Genomic DNA, 22,483 nt, shown 5'->3' with positions numbered 1-22,483 from the left:
TTTCCCACCTTATTGTTGAGAACTTCCACTATAATACTGAATAGCAGTGGTGAGAGTAGATCTTGCCTTGTTCTTTAATTTAGGGATAAAATGTTTAGTCATTCACCATTAATTGTCATGTTAACTGTAGGTTTTTCATAGATCACTTTATTTGCTTAAGGAAATAACCTTCTTTTTTTTTTAATGTATATTTATTTATTTTGAGAGAGAGAGAGAGAGAGAGAGTGGAAAAGGAGCAGAGAGAAAGGAGAGAGAGGATCCTAAGCAAGCTCCACACTGTCAGCACAGAGCCCAATGCAGGGCTCCATCTCACAACTTTGAGATCATGACCAGAGCTGAAATGAAGAGTCAGACACTGAACCACCCAGGCACCCTGGAAGTTCCCTTCTTGTTTCCTAAATTGTTAATATTTTTATCCATGAGTGTTTGTTGAATTTTGTCAAATGGTTTTTCTATATTTATTGAGATAGTCTTAAGTTATTTTTCTTTTGTTCTATTAATATATATACATTTTAATGTTATATAAAAGAAGAGAGAAGGTAAGGAGGTTCTTTATTTAATTTTTTTAAGTTTATTTATTTATTTTGAAAGACAGAGAGTGTAAGTGGGAGGGGTAGAGAGAGAGGGAGAAAAAGGGAACCCCAAGTAGGTTCTGCACTGTCAGCACAGAGCCCAGTGTGGGGTTCAAACTCATGAATTGCAAGATCATGACCTGGGCTGAAACCAAGAGTTGGATGCTCAACTGACTGAACCACCCAAGAGCCCCTTCTGCTAATATTTTAAATCATTGAGGCGCCTGGGTGGCTCAGTCAGCTAAGCGTCCAACTTCGGCTCAGGTCATGATCTCATGGTTCATGAGTTTGAGCCCCACGTCAGGCTCTGTGCTGACAGCTCAGACCCTGGAGCCTGCTTCGGATTCTGTGTCTCCCTCTCTCTGCCCCTCCCTCACTTGTGCTTTGTCTTTCTATCTCTCAAAAATAAATAAACATTAAATTGTATTTGGCGAATTTTGGTTGTTAAAACAAACTTCCGTTACCATGTTGAACCCCACTTGGTCCTGATGGATTGTTAAAAATTTATGTATGTATGTATGTATGTATGTATGTATGTATGTATGTATGTATATATGCATGTATGTATGTATGTATGTATATATCTATCTATCTATCCATCTATCTATCTTCCTGAGTTTGATTTGCTAATACTTTCCAAGAACTTTTACATCTGTGATCATGAGGGAAATTGTTCAGTTTTCTTGTCTGGTATTATCTTTGCCTGGTTTTGTGATGGGATCAAAGCTGATCTCATTAAGTGTATTGGGTGTGTACCTTCCTCTATTTTCTGAAAGAGTTTGTATTGGATTTAATTATTTCTTAAACTTTTGATAGAATTCATACAGGCCTCATGTTCTCTTTTTGAGAAGATTTTTAATAAATAATTTAGCCTTTTGGGGGGCATCTTGGTGGCTCAGTCAGTTGAGCATCCAACTTTGGTTCAGTTCACGATCTTGCTGTTTGTGAGTTTGAGCTGCTGCAGTCAGCCTGTCAGCATAGATCTCACTTCAGCTCCTCTGTCCCCTCTCTCTGCCTCTCCTCCACTTGAGCTCTCCCCAAAATATATAAATATTAAACAAAAAAAAGAATTTAACTTTTTAAAAATTAGAATCATTTCATTATTTGGCATTTTATTTAAATGTAGAATATGTGCTTTCATTTCTATTAAATCAAATATTCATACAACATTTTGTTTTGTTTTGTTTTACAGTAAATTTTTAAATATTTATTTATTTATTTTTATTTAGATTCAAGTTAGTTAACATATAGTGTAGTATTGATTTCAGGAGGAGAATTTAGTGATTCATCACTTACATATAATACCTAATGCTTAGCCCAACAAGTGCCCTCCTTAATGCCTGTCACCTATTTAGCCTATCCTCCCATCCACCTCCCTCCATCAACCCTGTTTGTTCTCTAGATTTAAGTGTCTCTTATGGTTTGCTTCCCTCTCTGTTTTTATCTTATTTTATTTTTCCTTCCCTTCCCATATGTTTTGTTTCTTAACTGCCACATATAAGTGAAATCATATGTAGAACTTGTCTTTCTCTGATTGATGTATTTCACTTAGCATAATACACTCTAGTTCCATTCACATTATTGCAAATGGCAAGTTTTCATTCTTTTTGATCTCTGAGTAATATTCCATTGTATACATATACCACACCTTCTTTATCCATTCATCAGTCGTCAGATGGATATTTGAGCTCTTTCCATAATTTGGCTATTGTTGATAGTGCTGCTATAAACATTGGGGTGCATGTGCCCCTTTGAATCATCATTTTTGTATCCTTTGGATAAATACCTAATAGTGCAATTACTGGGTTGTAGGGCAGTCCTATTTTTAATTTTTTGAGGAACCTCCATACTATTTTCCAGAGTGACTGTACCAGTTTGCATTCCCACCAATAGTGCAAAAGAGTTTCCCTTTTTTTGCATCTTCACTAATATCTGTTGTTTCCTGAGTTGTTAATTTTTTTAGCCATTATGACAGGTCTCATTGTGGTTTTGATTTGTATTTCCCTGATGATGAGTGGTAATTGAGCATATTTTCATTTGTCTGTTAGCCATCTGTGTATCTTCTTTGGAAAAGTGTCTATTCATGTTCTCTCCCCTTTTCTTCACTGGATTATTTGTGTTTTGGGTGTTGAGTTTGATAGGTTCTTTATAGATTTTGGACACTAACCCTTTGTCATTTCCAAATCTTCTTCCACTCTACCTTTTAGTTTTATTGTGATTGTTTCTTTCACTGTGCAGAAGCTTTTTATCTTGATGAGGTCCCAGTAGTTCATTTTTGCTTTTGTTTTCCTTGCCTCAGGAGACATATCTAGTAAGACTTTGCTGTGGCCGAGGTCAAAGAGGTTGCTGCCTGTTTTCTTTTCTAGGATTTTGATGGTTTCCTGTCTTACATTTATGTCTTTTATCCATTTTGAATTCATTTTTGTGTATGGTGTAAGAAAATGGTCCAATTTCATTCTTCTGCATGTTGCAGTCCAGTTTTCCCAACACCATTTGTTGAAGAGACTGTCTTTTTCCCATTGGATATTCTTTCCTGCTTTGGTAAAGATTAGTTGATCATATGATTGTGGGTCCATTTCTGGCTTCTCTCTTCTGTTCCATTGATCTATATGTCTGTATTTGGGCCATTACTATACCATTTTGAGGTTTACAGCTTTGTAATACAGCTTGAAGTCTGAGTTGTGATGCCTCCAGCTTTGGTTTTCTTTTTCAACATTACTTTGGCTATTCAGGGTCTTTTGTGGTTCCCTACACATTTTAGAATTGTTTGTTCTAGCTCTGTGAAGAATGCTGGTGTTATTTTGATAGCGATGGCATTAAATGTTTAGATTGCTTTGGGTAGTATAGACATTTTAACAATATTTGTTCTTCTAATCCATGAGCATGAAATGTTTTTCTATTTTTTTGTCTTCTTCAGTTTCATTCATAAGCTTTCCGTAGTTTTCAGTGTACAGATTTTTTACCTCTTTATTCCTAGGTATCTTATGGTTTTTGGTGCAATTTTAAATGAGATCAATTACCTGATTTCTGCTTCTGCTGCTTCATTATTGGTGTATAGTAATGCAACACATTTCCATATGTTGATTTTATATCCTGTGACTTTGCTGAATTCATGTATTAGTTCTAGCAATTTTTTGGTGGAGTCTTTTGGGTTTTCCATGTAGAATACCATGTTGTCTGCAGAGAGTGAAAGTTTGACTTCTTCCTTGCCAATTTGGATGACTTATTTTTTTGTTGTCTGATTGCTGAGGCTAGACATCGCTGTCGTGTTCCTGATGTTAGGGGGAAAGCTCTCAGCTTTTACCCATTGAAGATGATGTTAGCTGTGGGTCATTTGTGTATGGCCTTTATGATTGTTGAGGTATGTTCCTTGTATACCTACTTTCTTGAGGGTTTTTATGAAGAAAGGATTCTGTATTTTGTCAAATGCTTTTTCTGCATGTATCGAGATGATCATGTGGTTCTTACCCTTTCTTTTATTAATGTGGTGTATCACATCGATTGACTTGCGGGTATTGAACTACTCCTGCAGCCCAGGAATAAATCCCATTTGATCATGGTGAATAATTCTTTGAATGTATTTTTGGTTTCATTTTGCTAGTAACTTCTTGAGAATTTTTGCATCCATGTTCATCAGGGATATTGGCCTTTAATTCTCCTTTTTAGTGAGGTCTTTGTCTGGTTTTGGAATCAAGGTAATGCTGGCCTCATAGAATGAGTTTGGAATTTTTCCTTTCATTTCTATTTTTTGGAATAGTTTTAAAAGATTTTGTATTAATTCTTCTTTTAATGTTTGGTAGAATTCCCTTGGGAAGCTATACAGCCCTGGACCCTTGTTTGTTGGGAGATTTTTTATTATGGATTCAGTTTCTTTACTGGCTATGGGTCTGTTCAAATTTTCTATTTATTCCTGTTTCAATTTTGGTAGTTTATATGTTTCTAGGAATTTAAAAAAAATTTTTTTTAATTTAATTTCTTATTTTTTAAAATTTACATCCAAATTAGTTAGCATAGAGTGCAACAATGATTTCAGGAGTAGATTCCTTAGTGCCCCTTACCCATTTAGCCCACCCACCTCCCACAACCCCTCCAGTAACCCTCAGTTTGTTCTCCATATTTATGAGTTTCTTCTGTTTTGTCCCCCTCCCTGTTTTTATATTATTTTTGTTTCCCTTCCCTTATGTTCATCTGTTTTGTCTCTTAAAGTCCTCATATGAGTGAAGTCATATAATTTTTGTCTTTCTCTGACTGACTAATTTCACTTAGCATAATACATTCTAGTTCCATCCACATAGTTGCAAATGACAAGATTTCGTTCTTTTTGATTGCCGAGTAATACTCCATTGTATATATATACCACATCTTCTTTATTCATTCATTAATCGATGGACATTTGGGCTCTTTCCGTACTTTGGCTATTGTTGATAGTGCTGCTATAAACATGGGGGTGCATGTGTCCCTTTGAAACAGCACACCTGTATCCTGTGGATACATGCCTAGTAGTGCAATTGCTGGGTCGTAGGGTAGTTCTGTTTTTAGTTTTTTGAGGAACCTGCATACTGTTTCCCAGAGTGGCTGCACCAGCTTGCATTCCCATATGTTTCTAGGAATTTATCCATTTCTTTCAGATTGCCCAATTTGTTGGCATATAATTTGCTCATAATGTTCTCTTATAATTGTTGCTATGTCTGTGGTATTGGTTGCAACCTCTCCTCTTTCATTTGTGATTTTATTTATTGGGGTCCTTTCCTTTTTCTTTTTCATAAGTCTAACTTGGGGTTTGTTGATTTTGTTAATTCTTTCAAAGATTCAGCTCCTAGTTTCATTGATCTGTTCTACTATTTTTTTGATTTCAATATCATTGGTTTCTGCTCTGATCTTTATTGTTTCCCTTCTTCTGCTGGTTTTGGGTTTTATTTGCTGTTCTTTTTCCAGCTCCTTAAGGCGTAAGGTTAGGTTGTGTATTTGAGACAGTTCTTCATTCTTCAGGAAGGCCTGGATTGCTATATACTTCCCTCTTATGACCACCTTTGCTGCATCCCAGAGGTTTTGGACTGTTGTGTTTTCATTTTCATTGGCTTCCATGTACTTTTTAAATTTCCTCCTTAATTTATTGGTTAACCTATTCATTCTTTAGTAGGACGTTCTTTAACCTCCAAGTATTTGTGGTCTTTCCAGATTTTTTCTTGTGGTTAATTTCAAGTTTCATAGTGTTGTGGTTTAAAAATAGGCATAGTATGATCTCAAACTTTTTGTATTTGAGGGCTGATTTGTCCCAGTATGTGATCTAGTCTGGAGACTGTTCCAGGTGCACTCTAGAAGAATATTCTGCTGCTTTAGAATGAAATGTTCTGAAAATATCTGTTAAGTCTATACGGTCCAGTGTGTCATTCAAAGCCATTGTTTCTTGTTGATATTCTGCTTAGATGATTTGTCCATTGTTGTAAGTGGGTGTTAAAGTTCCATATTATTATTGTATTTTTATCAATGAGTTTCTTTATGTTTGTTATTAATTGATTTATATACTTGGGTGCCTTCAAGTTGGGGGCATAAGTATTTCCAATTGTTAGATCTTCCTGATGGATAGACCTCTTAGTTATGATATAATGCCTTAAGAATTTAGCTCTTTAGATCCTTTCAGAGTTTTGTGTCCTGAGTCAGTTTTGGTATTTCATGTTTTATAAAGTATTGATTTTTTCTAAGTTATCAAGTTCAGTGACAAAATTTCTTTTTTATATTGCTTTATTATTTTTCATTATTGTAAGATCTGTAATGATGTCTCCTCTTTCACTACTGAAATTTATAACATGTATTTTTTCTCTTTTCTTGATCAGTCTAGCTAGCAGTTAATCAATTCTATCAACTTTTTCAAATATACAGATTTTGCTTTTATTGATTTTCTCCATTTTTGTCTGTTTTTCCTTTTATTGATTTTTATTCTAAATTTATTATTTTCTTCCTTCTATTTACTTTGGATATACTTTGCTGTTACTTTTCTAGCTTATTAAGGTAGAAGTTAAGATAATTGATTTTGGATTTTTTTTCTCTTCTGATATTAGAGAAGCTAATTTATTATGGATATTTTTCTCTTCTGATATTAGCATTTAGACTTAAAAATTTCCCTCTAAGCACTGCTTTAGCTGTATCCTGCATGTTTTAAAAATGTTTTATTTTGAAATAATTATAGACTCATAGGAAGTTGCAAAAATAATATAAAGAATCCTGTGTATCCTTCACCCACTTACCCCCAAGGTGACATCTTATATAACTGTAGGTCAATATCAAACTTAGGGAATTGACATTGATATATTGATATATTGACGTTGATATACTGTTTACTAGACCACAGGCATTCAGCTTTCACCGTATTTTTTTTAATTAATTTGTTTTCATGTTTATTGATTTTTGAGAGACAGAGAGAGACAGAGTGTGAGTGGGGGAAGAGCAGAAAGAGGGAGACACAGAATCTGAAGCAGGCTCCAGGCTCTGAGCTGGCAGCACAGAGCCCAGTGCAGGGCTCGAACTCACGAACTGTGAGCTCATGACCTGAACCGAAGTCGGATGCTTAACTAACTGAGCCACCCAGGCATCCCAGCTTTTACCATATTTTTAACCTGCATATCTGTGTGTGTGTGTGTGTGTGTGTGTACAGTTCTATGCAGTTTTATTCCCTGAATAGATTTTGTGTAATTAATACCACAGTCAAGACACAGAACTGTTCCCTCACCATAAGAGAATTCCCTGTACTTCCTCTTTGTATTCACAGTCATTCTCCATCCCACTCCCTGTCCCTGACCCTTGGGAACTACTAATCTGTTCTTTACCTGCATAGTTTTGTCATTTTGAGAATGTTATATAAGTGGAAATTCACATAATATTCAGTGTTTGGGGATTAGCTCCTCCCTAGCCCCAAGTATAATGTTCTTGCAAGTACTTCCAGATTGTTGCAGGCATAAATAGTTTATTCCCCTGTATTGTTGAGTAGTATTACATTGTATGGATTTATCAGAGTTTGTTCAACCACTTACCCATTGAAGGGCATTTGAATTATTTCCAATATTGCTGTTAAGAGTAAAGCTGCTAGGAACATTCGTGTGTGTGTGTGTGTGTGTGTATGTAAATATAACATTGCATTTTCTGGGACAACTGCTCATGAGTATAATTTCTGGGTCATGTGATGGTTGCAAGTTTAATTAGAAGCTACCAAGCAGTTTTTCCAGATTTTACATTGCCACTGGAAATTTATGAATATCCGACATTTTTACTGTCTTGTATGTTCATTTTCAGTCAGTTAAAAATATTTTCTAAAATTCCTTATAGTATCTTCTTTGTCTCTGGGTCTTTTAGAAATATGACATTTTACTTACAGATATTTAGAGTTTTTCTAGATACTTCTTTTGCTGATTTCTAATTTAATTTTTTGTTGTTAGAAAATATATTTTGTATTATTTTTAAACTTTTACTTGTTCACTTGAAATTAGTTTGTATTCTTCAGTTATTGGCTGGGGTGTTCTAAAAGTTTTAATTAGGGGTGCCTGGGTGGCTAACTTGGTTAAGTGTCTGGCTGTTGGTTTTAACTTAGGTCATGATCTCACAGTTCGAGCCCCACATTGGGTTCTACACTGGCAGTGTTGTACCTGCTTGAGATTCTCTCTCTCTCTCTCTCTCTCTCTCTCCCCCGCCTCTCTCTCCCTCTCTCCCTCCCCCTCCCTCCCTTTCTCTCTTTGCCTCTCTCCTGCTTATGTACACTCTTTCTCACACTCAAAATAAATAAATAAACTTTAAAAATAAAAGTTTTAGTTAGGAAACTGATTGGTGGTATTAAGTCTTCTTTTGTCGATTTCATGTCTATTTGCTTTATTTTGTTCAGAGAGAGGTGTGTTGTCTTATTTCTATTTTTAATTCTGTCAGGTATTGTGTACATTCACATGTAGGATTAGTGTGTCTTAATAGATTGACATTTTTATCACTATAAGATGTCCTTCTTTGTCTCTGGTTAGTGTTTTGTATCTAGTATATCTTTTTCTATTCTTTTTCTTTTAAGGTATTCGTGTCTTTATTTAAACTGGGTTTTATTAGAGACAGCATATTGTTAGGGATTGTTTTTCACGCTGTCTTTGCCTTTTTACTGGAATGTTTTGGCCATTTACATTGATTGTAATGTAATTATTATATGACAATTTTTATATCATTGGGTTTAAATCTCCTATCTTGCTATTAAAATTTTATCTGTTTATTCCTCTCTTTTTTCTATTAGAAAAGAAAGTATTTGTATTTTTCATATTCCACCTTATCTCCAACACTGACAATTCCTATCTGTTTTAATTTTTGTTTCTATTGTTTTGTTTTTTTTTTTTTTTGGTGGTTAATTACCTGGTATCATTTTAATTCCTTCTGAAGAAATTCCTCTGACATCTCTTGTTGCTTAAGTTTGCTGGTGACAAATTCTTTCAGTTTTTGTGTATCTGAAAATGACCTCATTTCTCCTTAATTTGGAAGAATATTTTTTGGACGTAAAATTTTAGGTTAACAGTCTTTTTTTCAGCACTTAAAATTTTTTCATCCATTGTGTTTTGGGTATATAATTTATGATAAGACATCTGTGCTAATTCTTCTATTTCTTCCTCTTCGATTACTCTTTGATATCTCAGTATGATTTTCATTGTGTTTCTCTTTCTTAAATTTCATTAAGTGTTTTCAATCTGTGGGTGTATTGGTTTTATTAAATTTGGAATATTATCTGGTATTTTGTGACATTTCTTCATATATATATATATATATATATATATATATATTTGTGTGTGTACTTTCCTCTTCACTTCTGGAACTTCTGTTTATGTTACACTACTTGATATGCCACAGGTAACTGGGGCTCTTTCTTCCTAGTCTTTTTTATCTCTGTGTTTCACTTTGGGTATTTTCTATCTCTGTGTTGCCAATACCATTTCTTCTGCCTAATTAGCTGTTAATCTCATTTATTGAAATTTTCATTTCCAACCTATATGTATTTATTTCACCTCCATAAGTTCTATCTGGTTCTTTTTAAATCTTCTGTTTATCTCCTGCTGTGTTCATGTAGCCTTTGAAATACTTGTACATATGCATAATAGTTGTCTTAAAATCCTTATTTGGACAGTTCGTCATCTCTGCCTTTCAGAGTCTGTTTCTCTTGACTGTTCTTTCTCTTGTTTTTGGTCACCATTTTTGTTTATTTGCTTGTTTGTTTCTTTGTAGGTCCAGTAACATTAATTGGATGGTAGACATCATAAATATTACAGTAAGTGTCTGGATTTTGACTTTTTTTGAAAATAAGAATGTTAGACTTTGTTCTTTCAGACAGATGGGTTATTTGTGGATTGCCTTGATATTTGTTAAGGTTTAATTTTAAGTTTTTTTGGGTTGACCGTAGAGTATGTTTTACTCTAGGCTAATTTAGCTCCATTATTGAGGTGCAGCCCTACTGCTGTTTCTATTTGTTGCTCTGGTAGTTCAGCTGGGGCTTTCAACTGAGGCTGGTCAAAACTGTAAATGTCTCTCAATGCTTTATTAAGCAATTAAAAATGTTTATTTTATAATTCTCTGGTCAGTTTTTCCCCCTCATGTCATTGACTTTCTTGTGTTGCTTAGAATTTGTTAACAGATGGAGGGGACCTCCGTGCAGATTTGTGGAGCTCTTTTTATGAGTGGCTCTTCTCTTCAGAGCCTTTCTGCATATCTCCTCTTCACAATCTCCAACTGCCTCAGCCTCCCTGAGCTCTGATGTGTTTCCCCGGCTCAGTATGCTGTGATGTTCTGCTTGAGTTCCCCCCCTGCCATGCAGTCTCAAAAGTCCTTTTTTTTTTTTATGTGTATTTATTTATTTTGAGACAGAGAGTGGGAGGGAGAGCAGAGGAGGGGCAGAAAGACAGAGAAAGAATCCTAAGCAGGCTCCACACTGTCAGCACAGAGCCTGACTTGGGGCTTGATCCCACAAACTGTGAGATCATGACCTGAGCCAAAATCAAGAGCTGGATGCTTAACTGACTGAGCCACCCAGGTGTCCCAGTGGAAGGTACTTTTATTACGACAGTCAAGGAAATTACATGGCTTTGACACTCTTATGCAGCCTGTTGTCTGAAATCAGTTGTTTCATATGTAGTTTTTTTTTTTTTTTTTCCAGTTCTCTGGTTGTTTACAGCAAGAGGATAAGCCCTATCCTGGTTACTTCATCATGGGCATAAGCAAAATTCTCTTTCCTTTTTATAAAAAGTTTTTCTTATTTTTTAGAATTGTAAAATACCTATGACATAAGGTTCACCATTTTAACTATTTTTAAGTGTATAGCTCAGTGGCGTCAAGCATACGTGTACGGTTGTGCAACCATGACCACCATCCATCTCTAGAGCTCTTTTCGTCTTGGAAAACTGAACGTCTGTTCCCATTAAATAATAACTGGCCATTTCCCCCTGCTGCCAATGTGTAGAAACCACCATCCTGCTTTCTCTCTGAGTGTGACTGCTCCAGGCACTTCATACAAATGGACTTGTATAGGATTTTTCCTTTTGTGACTGGTTTATTTCACTTCTTTTTCTTTTTCTTTTTTAATTGAATTTTAGTTTTAATTTTATTTTTTTAAGCCACTTTATTGATGAATGATTGACATACAAAAAGCTATACATATTTAATGTACACAAATTGGCGAGTTTAAGATGCGGCTGTTTTTTTTGTTTTGTTTTATTTTTTTAATTTATATCCAAGTTAGTTAGCATCTAGTGCAACAATGATTTCAGGAGTAGGTTCCTTAATGCCCCCTACCCACTTAGCCCATACCCCCTCCCACAAACCGTTTAGCAACCCTCTGTTTGTTCTCCATATTTAAGAGTCTCTTATGTTTTGTCCCCCTCCCTGTTTTTATATTATTTTTACTTCTGTTATGTTTCATCTGTTTTGTATCTTAAAGTCCTCATATGAGTGAGGTCATATGATATTTGTCTTTCTGACTGACTAATTTCGTTTAGCATAATACCCTCCAGTTCCATCCATGTAGCTGCAAATCGCAAGATTTCATTCTTTTTGATTGCTGAGTAATACTCCATTGTATGTATATACCACATCCTCTATATCCTTTAATCCATTGATGGACATTTGGGCTCTTTGCATACTTTGGCTATTGTTGGTAGTGCTGTTATAATCATTGGGGTGCATGTGTCCCTTCAAAACAGCACACCTGTATCCCTTGGATAAATACCTAGTAGTGTAATTGCTGGGTTGTAGGGTGGTTCTATTTTTAATTTTTTGAGGCACCTCCATACTGTTTTCCAGAGTGGCTGCACCAGTTTGCATTCCCACCAACCGTGCAAAAGAGTTCCTCTTTCTCTGCATCCTCGCCAACATCTGTTGTTGCCTGAGTTGTTAATGTTAGCCATTCTCACAGGTGTGTGGTGGTATCTCATGGTGGTTTTGGTTTGTATTTCCCTGATGATGTCACTTCCTTTAATTTTTAAAGAAAGTATGTCATTTTGGGTTTTGATTGTAATGTTAAGATGATAGTTTGCAATACTCTGAATGTTGAAGCCCAAAAACAACTGATGCTGGCAGAGTGGGAGGGAGATGTTGGTGTGTGTGTGTGTGTGTGTGTGTGTGTGTGTTTAATTTATTATTTTTTTTGTGGAGGGATAGACTTTTGTTTTTATTTCATAGCTTGACATGCACTTAACTGCATGTAAGATTTTTTATAAATGTTAAGGATGAAGAATATAGCACTGCCCACTAGTATTCTTTTGGCTAAAAGGACACTGTATGTTCACTGAACTCAGTGGTTGTCCATTTCTCTTAGGTCTTTCTCTGCAAGTGACACCATCAGAACCGATCAAGTTTCATTAATTCTTCTATCTTAATTACACATACTTCTGCAGGACCTTATTTTCAAAAAGCTTTTATGCAAAGAGCTTTGCTGATTCTCATGATAGCCCTCTTTAAGACATAGCATAACTTCCTTGGAGAATTCTGTCCTGATTTCCCATCCAATATAGAATTTACTATTCCATTATAGTATTCTATGTACTTGTCTATGATCTCTTATGAAAATCCAGTGTTCCTACAAGTTCTGTTCCCTAGATCTCCTTACTTTGCTGTATCTAACCCAGACTAGAGATTCATTTAAGGAAGAAAAGGCACCATTATCCTCAATTATAGGTGAAGTTAGTGACTCACCTAAGTCTCAGGCCTACATTTATTGTCAGCAATTCCTTCCCATTCGTTCTTGAACCCACTGCATCTGGGTTTTTTCCCCATTATTTCACAAAAACAGCGTCATCAAAATCACCAAAGACCTCTTTGACTTTGTCAAATCCAGTAGTCAAGTTTCAGTCTTCCTCTTGCTTGACTTTTTAGCAGCATCTGAGTCCAGGTTTTTGCTCCTTTCTCCTTAAAACACTTTTCTTTACGGGGCATCTGGGTGGCTCAGTCGGTTAAATGTCCGACCTTGGCTCAGGTCATGATCTCACAGTTTGTGGGTTCCAGCCCCGTATCGGGCTCTGTGCTCGCTGCCTGCTCAGAGCCTGGAACCTGTTTCGGATTCTGTGTCTCCCTCTCTCTCTGCCCCTCCCCCACTTGTGTTCTGGCTCTCTCGCTCCCTCTCTCTCTCTCTCTCTCTCTCTCTCTCAAAAATAAATAAACATTAAAAAAAGACAGAAAGAAAAACACTTTTCTTTACTTGGCTTCTAGGACACACTTCTAACTTTTCTCCTAGCTCTTGATTGCTTCTTCTCAATATGTTTTTGCTGGCTCCTTTCCAAATCCCAGTCCTCATTGGAGAGCCCAGAGGTTACTGTTCTCTTTCTACCTCATTCCCTCACTGATCTCACCTGGTTTCATGGCTTTAAATACCACCTATACCCTGATGACTTTAAATACATCTTTCCAGCCTGAACCCCAGTCCCTAAACTCCAGGCTCATATTCATCTCCATACCTAACACTGCTGTTTATCTGTATCATGGGCATTTCTAACTTCACACTTGAAAAACAACTCAATCATCATTCTTTCTCCCTACCTGGCTCCTTCCTCAGCCTTCTCTATATCCATTGGTGGCAACTCCATTTTCCCACTCATCAGGCTAAAGCCCTGGGAATCATCTTTGACTCCTTGGTTTCTCTCATGCCCGACGTCTGCAAATTTTGTCTGCACTCTCTTGGCAATATATTCAGGATTTAACTACTTCTTACCACCTGTACTGCTATCAGCCTGGCCCCTAGCCACCTTGATCTTTCACCTGGATAATTTCATTTGTCTTTAACGGGTCTCTTTGCTTCAGTTTTTGTCTAGTTACAGGTGATTATCCCCACAGTGGCCAGAATGATCTTTCTCAAAGTGTAGATCGACTTCCCTTTCTGGGAGGATGGAGTTGATGTGCTTCCCCTGTTTTTCCCACTAAGTGAAACTAAAGACCTTGGACGTTATGTATAAAACAAATGCAGAGTCTGACAAAGGATGAGAAGGAAGACCAGCTAGGGGCCTCAGAACACAAGGAATGACATGACAGTGATTTCTCTGAGTGTTCTTTTAAACACCCTAGCCTCAAACTTGAGAAGCTGGTAACCCATAAATACCACAAGTGTAGAAAACGGAAACAAACCGACAAAGAAACAAAAAAAAATGCAACAGAAGTCTGCTTTCTCCAGCCAAAGGGCCAGGAAAGAGACAACACAGCAAAAGAGAAAACATTTAGACAGTAACTGCTCTACTCCAGACAAACAGCACAAAACTTTTAAGCCATTATTTCTTTAAGTACTTTTTCAGCTCTGCCCATTTCCTCTTCTGGGACGCTGATGACATGATTATTGTATTTTTCAGAAGATAGAAGAGAACAACTTACCAATTCATTTTATAAAGTTATTATGGCCTGGATATTAAAATCAGAAAAAAGACATTAAAAAAATAGACTGTCTGTTATGAATATAGATGCAAAAATCCTTAGCAAAATATTAGCAAACAGAATTCAGCAATACATACAAAGAATTGTATAATTTTAGAGATGAAAGCCTGGCTCAATATTTGAAAATCGGTTAGTGTAATATACTGTAATTAACAGGCTAAAGAAGGAAAAGTAAATGATCATATCACTCAATTTAATGAAGCATTTGACAAAATCCAACATCTGATTAAAGACTCAGAAAACTAAGAATAGAGAGTTAATTAACTTGATAAACAGCATCTACAAAAATCTACAGCTAACATCATACTTAAAACGAAAGATTAAATGATTTCCCCCTAAGATTACTAACAAGACAAGGTTACCTGTTCTTATTCTACATAGTGCTAGGAGTTCTAGACTATGCAGTAAGACAAGACAAGAAATAAAAGGCTTACAGATCAGAAAAGAAAAAATAAAATTGTCCCTATCTGCAGATGGCATGATTACATAGAAAATCCCAAGGAATTTACAAAACAAAAATAAAACAAACTAGAATTAGTGAGTTTAGCAGTGTTGCATCATACAAGATAAACACACAAAAATCAGCTTTATTTTTGTGTGTTATTATTAATGAACACGTGGACACCAAAGTTAAAAATACAATTCCTGAAAAATAAACACACAGGTATGAATCTAACAAAACATTTATAGAACTTTTATACTGTAAACTACAAAACCCTGATGAAAGAAATCAAATTAGATCTAAATAAATGGAGAGACATAGCGTGTTCATGGATTAGAAAATGCAACATAGTTAAGATGTCAATTCTCCCCAAACTGTTGTACAGGTTTAATGTAATTTCTGTTAAAATCACAGCAATTTTTTTTGTAGATATATACAAGCTGATTATAAAATACATATGGAAAATAAAGGAACTAGAATAGCTAAAACGGTTTTGAAAAGGAAGAGTAAAGGGAGAGAGATCAGTCTGCATAATTTCCAGATTTTATAGCCACAGTAATCAAAACTATGTGGTATTGTCAGAAAGATAGACACTGCGATCAATGGAACAGTACAGAGAACCCAGTGTAGAAGATAGTGTAGAGAATCACACCAATATGCCCAAATGATTTTTGAGAAATTATTTTCTGAAACGATTTTGAGAATTTCAAAAGCAATTCAATGGAGAAAGGATAGGTTTTCCAACAAATGGTGTTGGAGGGATCAAACATTCATAGGTAAAAAATGAAACAATCACTAAGTCTTACATCTTGTACAAAAATGAACTTAAAATGTATCACAAACTCAGATATAAAATGTAAAACTATAAAACAGGAAAAATAGGACCATGTTTGCATTTTTGGGCAAAGGTTAGGCAAAGAGTGCCTAGACTCCAAACATCATCTATAAGAGAAGTAAGAAGTTGGACTTCATCAAAATTAAAAACTTTTCCTACAAAAGAAAAAAGAGGATGAAAAGACAAGCTACAGACTGGGAGAAATACTTGCAAAGATCACATATCTGAGAAAAGACTGGTGATGGGATATATAAAAAACTATCAAAATTCAACAGTAAAAAAAAAGGAAAACGATTCAACTTGAAAGTGCACAAAAGACATGAAGAGAACTTTCACCAAAGAGGACATACAGGTGGCGGACAAGCACGTGGAAAGATACTCAACATCATTAGCCGTTCAGGAAGTACAAATTAAAACCACAATGAGATACTACTACGCACACATCAGAATGGCTACGATAAAACAAAAATAGTGATGATAGCAAATCGTGGTGAGGATATGGAGGAACTGGATCTCTCACAACATGGCTGGTGGGAATGTAAAATGGTACAGGCACTCTGGAAGACAGTTTGCCAGTTTCTATAAAATTAAACTTGTAACTACCGTACAATCCAGCAATAAGAACTCCTGGGCGTTTATCCCAGAGCAGTGGAAACTATGTTCACACAAAAGCTATTCTCAAACGTTCACAGTAGGCTTATTTAAAATAGTGAAAATCTGGAAACGACCCATATGTTCTTCGGCGGGTGAACAGTCAAACAAACTGTGGCACGTCCCTTCCATGGAGTGCTCCTCAGTGATGAAAAGGACTGAACTGTGTGCACGGAATGACCTGGAGGAATCTCCAGAGAATGAGGGGGAGTGAAAAAAGCCAGTCCTGAAAGGCTGCATACTGTATGATTCCATTTATATAATATTCTTGAAATGAGAGGATTATAGAAATGGAGAACAGATTGGTGGTAGCCAGGGGTTCGGGAAGAGATGGGGTGGGAGGTTGTGGCTGTAAACGAGAAATGTGAGGGATCCTTGTGGGGATGGAAGTGTCGTGTTCCACATCTTGACTGAATCAATCTCGGTATCTTCGTTGTGATAATGTTCGATAATTTTGTAAGATGTCACCATTGGGGGAACTAGGGTACGGGTCCCTGGGTTTCCTCTGTGTTATTTGTACAACCACAACTACATGTGAATCTACGTTTAGCTCAAAATCAGAAGTTTAATTAACAAATATAGGTCAAATCATGCCATCCCTCTGTTCCAAACTATCCAGAGTCTCCCTGTGCCCCTCCTAGTACAAGGGGAAGTGCTTCCGAGCCTCACGTGATCTGGTCTCTGCGGGCGCTGGGGCTCACTCCCTGCCATTTGCCCAGCTGACTTTGTTTAACCACATCGGCATTCTTGCTGTTCCTCACACGTCAAAGCCATAGTCAAAACTGAAACTCATTTTACTCCCCCTTTTATTTTGGTGTCCAGGAAACTCACGTTTTGAGACCAGCAAGTTTTAAATTCAAATTTATGGACACCTTCCAAGTGCCAGGCCCTGTTCTAGGTGCTCAGGCACTGCCAGTGAACAGAACAGGTAGACACCTGCCCCGAGGAGCCTTACATCTTGTCAGGGGGAGACAGACATGGTGAACGGGAGCTGTAATAAGGGAGCAGGTTGTGATAGAGGGTAGGGCAGGGGAGGGGAGTTGGGGAATGCTGGCCGAGAAGGGCTGGGCTGCCCTCCCTGAAGCAGCAATGTCTAGGGGTAGACTTGAGGCAGGTGAGGAAGTTAGATGAGTGGATATTTGGGGAAGAATATCTGAGAGGCAGGGACATGACAGCAGATACCAAGGACAGATAGAGCGGCTGGGTGGTGGAGCAGAGCGGAGGGCGAGGAGACGATGGATGATGGCCAAGAGCCGAGGGCAGTGCAGGGGGGGAGGGCAGGGAGGGTGAGCGGGTCTTGGTGGGCCTTGTAGGCTAGTGGGAGAATTTGGCTTCTACTCTGTGGGAAATAGGGAGCCGTTGTAGGGTTTTGGGCCGAGCGGTGACATGAATGGACTTAGGCTCTGACAGGATGACTCTGCCTGCTCTTTCAGGGGGCAAGGGCAGAAGAGGGAGCCCACTGGGAGGTCAGTCCATTGATCTTGGAAGGGTGATGGTGGTGTGCATCGGGGCGGTGGGGTGTGAAGTGGTTGGATGCTGGATATGGTTGATGGTAGAGCTCACAGGCCTTGCTCACAAGCATAGACATGTGACATGAGGAGGATAGCCTGGAAGGGTGCCATCTGGCGACCAGGGATGGGGAAGCCGTCAGGGGTCTCAGGTTGGGAGGGTGGGAGGCTGGAGGTTCTTGCTTGGACATGTCACATTGGAGATAGGAACAGGACATCGCGTGAAGGTCGGGGTTTGGAACTGGTGTGCATTTAGATGGGTGGATGGGGTTTCTGCAGGGGGCACAGAGGGACGGGGACCTGGACTGAGGCTGATGTCAAGAGGTCAAGGAGAAGACCCTGCTTCCATCAGAGTACCTGAGAAGAACAGCTGGTCTTGTGGCAGAGAACCAAAGGAGTCCTGGGCGGATAGGGTGACATGTGTCAGATGCAGGGAATGCCCGAGAAGACACTGGCGGCAGGCCTGGGCGACATGGAGTGGCCGGTGGCTGGCAGAAGGGCAGGCGGAGCCCCCATCGGAGCGAGAGTGGTCCTGTTTCCCCGCAGAAAGGGAGGAGGGCACGAGATGGTGGATGCCCTCGCTCATGACCGTGGTGGTTGGCCAGCCTGCTCCCGACCCGGGCTGCGGGGGCCCTCCTGTCCTCGCCCGCCCACACTTCCGGCAGAGGCGCCCGGAGGGGCTCTGAGGGAGAGCTGTCTGCAGACGAGGCCGTAATCAGATAGGGGAAGGAGGCAGGCATGGAGACATAAAACACTGTCTGAATGAAGGGCAATCGTATTTGAAGTAATTTGAAGATTGACAGGAAATTCATAACGGGAATATGGAGCTCCATTTACAACAGCAGAAGATTGCCTTGTCCATAGCTTCCTGACCTCTGGAAGAACAGGAGTTGCTGCTGGCAGAATTCCCAAACATGAAAATGTAAAATGGAATTGAATAATCTCTCCTAAATCAATTTTGTGAGCCAAATGACCTACAGAGGGCTGTGATACAGTGCAGGTATACGACACAGCGCTCCATCTGCCGAATACGTTATGACAGTGGATGCTGGAGATGACCAAATACCACTTGCCTTCGGTTCCTGGGCGCCTGGAAGCGCCCCGGAGTAGCCCGCGCAGAAGCGGTCGTCGGGAAGCGGCCTCTTGCCGGTTGGTGAGCTGACCTCGTCTGTCAGTGGGGCCGCGTGGCTCGGGTGCGGAGGGGCGCTCTGGCCGGGCGGGGAGGCCTCCGCCCGCACTCGTGTTGTACCGGGCGCTGCTGTCCGCGAGGCGTGGTTCTGGACTTTGCTTCCTGCCGTCCTTTCCGTGGCCAGCCCGGTGCCGTGGTTGACCACAGGAACGAGCAAGGATGCTGCCGCTGGCACTTAGTCCCGGGATTGTCTTCGTCTGGAGGCTCACCTGGGCCAGGGCCGTGGGCATCCTGGTGCTTTCCGTTAGCGGCACAGGGAGACCAGGCACAGTGGGAGTCAGACTGGGGGCACAATGGGCCGTAGCAGGCAGGGCCCCTCGCCAGCCAAGGTGCCCCCGACACTTGTGTTGTCCATCCAGAGCATGCTCGGCTGGACGGTCCCCTCCACCCACCCCCGTGCACACGGAGAAAAGATTTCTCGGTGTTCCTTAGGGAGCTTGGCAGTTAGTGGCTGTGTTTTTATTAGATTCTTAGGATGACTGAGCACATGTTTCCACCAGGTTTCACGCTTTCAAGGCATCTCGGGGCTTTCTTGGCTGTGTGTTTGGCAGAAAAAATGCCTCCAAGGGTGGACCTGCACCGGGGACACCTGGAGCCTATGGTTGCCACAAGCCAGCAGTCTGGACGTGTTTTCTGGAAAGGTCCATATGGCAAATATTGTAGGTGTGTGGGCTACACGTGGCCTCTGCCGTATGTTCTTTTTTTTCCCCCTCAACCTTATAAAATCCCCAAACCAGTCTTAGCTCATAGGCGGTACAGAAAGGGCATCGGGCTGTGGCTTCCTGACCCTGCATTGGCCCGGCAGGCAGAAAATGTGGGCTTGGTCTTAGCCTCACTGATTTGGTCCACTGAGGAGCGGGAGAGGCACAGAGAATGTTCGGTGTTGGGACTGACTGTGGCTTTTGCACGTGTGCATTTGTCCGCCTGCCTGAAAGCCTCTGCCGCCGCTCCGGACAGCCCCTCCCTGAGTGGTCTGCACATCTCGTGAGCAAATCGACCTCATTACTTCGAGACAGTTGTAAGGAATTTCAGCACATTCTTTCTCCTGGAACAGAGCTTCTGCACCCTGACTGCACGAGAGGCACCTGGGGGCTTCTGCGGTCTGGCCCGTCACCTCTAAGAAGAGATGGTTCATCCTTCTGTTGGGCGCCGCCTGGGGGCCTTATCAGTCAAGTTTCGTAGTAGCCGGAGTCTAACATGGTGTGGGAGAAGAGCTCACTGTTGCCACTGGGGTGGGCTTTTCCTTTCTGTCCCCATGCTGGCCCCTCCTCTTGCCCCCCCTTTTCTCCAGCCCCCTGCAGTAAATGCTCTAGAATGAGGGGAGTTTTGGCTTGATCAGCAAGTGCTGGTTCAGTTAGCACAAACCCCAGGTAGCATGGGCGCGCCTTTCATTTCAGCAGCTTAGATTAAGAAGCTGAGGCCCAGAGGAGGGCGGCAGCGCTGGTGACCCTGAACTCAGGGGTGAGCTCACCGGCTTCCAGAAATTGTCAGAAAACACCAGTGAGTTCCTGTTTTCTTTCTTCTTCAGTGTGATGCCGTTCTAGTTCCCAGTGGGGCTTACAACTAGAAATTGGATGTTTGTTTGTAAAAACGCAGTACTTATCTCTGCAAACTTTGATCCAACAGAGGAGAAAGCGCTTAGAGGGGTTTGGCAAAAAGATGACAGAAAATCTCGTGGTGATAAGACTTGTCAGCACACTTATTTTTTTCCTTTTTTACAACTTTTATTTCTAGGCCCCTGAAGCCAATCTCTGTTTACTCTTCCTGCTGACTGAATGTGTATACGTGTTATTAATAGCCAGAGTGGGAAAGAAGGCGTGCTTTCTGCTCTGAAATATTCCCTCCTCGAAACCTCGAAATTGAAATACTTTTTCATCTCTAGGGATCTAGGCCAGTGCTTCTCAAACTTCAATGTGCACCTGAACCACTGGGATTTTAAAAATCCAGATTCTGATCCAGTAGGTATGAGGCTTATGAATCTGCATTCCCAGTGAGCTCTTCTGGCCCCATTTGGAGAGGCTCTGGGCCACTGCACGTGATCCTCCTGTGAGGCATATTAGATGGATTCCAGAGGGCACTTGGCAAAGATGATCATGTTATTAGGAGCATGGAATCTAAGTGATGGCGGCGATAGTCCTGCTTCACCCTGTGCTTCCTGCCTGCTGTTGGGCTTCTAGAGGGGATCAGAGAGCGGGGCTGTCACTGGTGCGTGCAGACAGGTGGGGTGCCAGAGGAGCGGTCCCCTGCGGCGTCTGCTAGGCCGCAGTGCTGCACACGCACGCGTAGCTGCTCACGCAGCCCTGGGAGGCTGGCTGCCGTGGGTGAGGGGGACCCGGAGATACAGGAGTCAAGAGGCTTGCCCGAGGTCGTTCCCCTGGTGAACGTGTCAGGATTCAGCCCCGGCTTCTCCGACTGCTGAGCCTGACGCTGCTTCACCACTGAGTGGCAGCCGTGGTGGCTCTGTGTGGAGGGAGCATACTTAGTAGGACCACAGCGTTGCTCTTCCTGCCCGGGAGGAAGTGGCAGCACACCAGGTGTCCCCCAAGGGGCCTGGCGGCCTTGTGGGAGGATGCCCTCCTGCTGTCAGGTTAGGGGACTTCTAAGAACCCCATCTGATTCTCTTGGGAGACTTTGGGAGCCCTGCACACTAAAGGCCGTGTTGATCAAGAAGCCAGGGAGGGACCAACACTGTTTTTCTGCTTCAGGTTTGGGAACTGTGGAACTGTTGGAAGCTGAATGAGGATTTTCCTAATATTTGGTAAATGAAGGGAAAAGGATCACTTTCAAAAACAGTCTTATCTCAGTTACCTTAATGAAGATGGAAAAATAAAATCAGTGTCTCATTTGAGTGGAAAAAGAAAAGCCAGCAGTTCTAGCTCATGTGAGTGCGGGGGCTTTAATATGGTAAAGGGTTAATCCTTTCAAAGGTTCAGAAATACTTTTAGGGAATTAATGTCCAGGATCTAATGGCATATTGATGATTGTGATGCATGTGGTTCTGTAAAAGCTTTTAGACCCTGGCTCTGTTTCAAGGGCATAGATTCAGAATGACTCCTGATCTTTCTCCACGTAGGAAGAATCCTCTGCTCTCTCAGGAGCATTTGCACTGTTCACAAAAATGTCTGCTTGACCAGTGAGCTCTGCTCACAGCCGGGCGAGGCCTCACTGCAGGCCACTTTGTTGTATACCTGGCTGTGTGCAGAGAGGCCAAGGGGCCTGGGGCAGAACCCGGCCTGGCAGGGTAAGCCGGTCCCCGCCTTGGTACCTGGCAGGGGGTACTTCAAACACTGCCTCTACTGCTTGCTTGCTGTGAAGTTTCTGGACCTCAGCGTCCACATCTGGAAGGTGGAAACAATAGTCCTGTCTTGGGAA

The 22,483-nt window shown here is 40.5% G+C and overlaps 1 protein-coding gene across 10 annotated transcripts in view; it reads left to right on the top strand.

The window, feature by feature from the left end:
* The window catches only part of PCBP3 (poly(rC) binding protein 3), a 268,572-nt gene that overhangs the window by 41,394 nt on the left and 204,695 nt on the right, over nucleotides 1-22,483 (top strand). For 6 of the 10 annotated variants that reach the window (XM_053220425.1, XM_053220420.1, XM_027041390.2 and 3 more), the window contains exon 2: nucleotides 9,807-9,849. The exons of the other annotated variants lie outside the window; for them this stretch is intronic. The gene's annotated coding sequence lies outside the window, so the exon portion shown is untranslated. The remainder of the gene's footprint in view (nucleotides 1-9,806; nucleotides 9,850-22,483) is intronic. 10 annotated transcript variants of the gene reach the window in all.

The sequence above is a fragment of the Acinonyx jubatus genome, chromosome C2 (assembly GCF_027475565.1).
Source record: "Acinonyx jubatus isolate Ajub_Pintada_27869175 chromosome C2, VMU_Ajub_asm_v1.0, whole genome shotgun sequence".
Taxonomy (NCBI): Eukaryota; Metazoa; Chordata; class Mammalia; order Carnivora; family Felidae; genus Acinonyx; species Acinonyx jubatus.
Note: the sequence above shows the minus strand (reverse complement) of the source record. Positions and strands in the feature narration are given on the sequence as shown.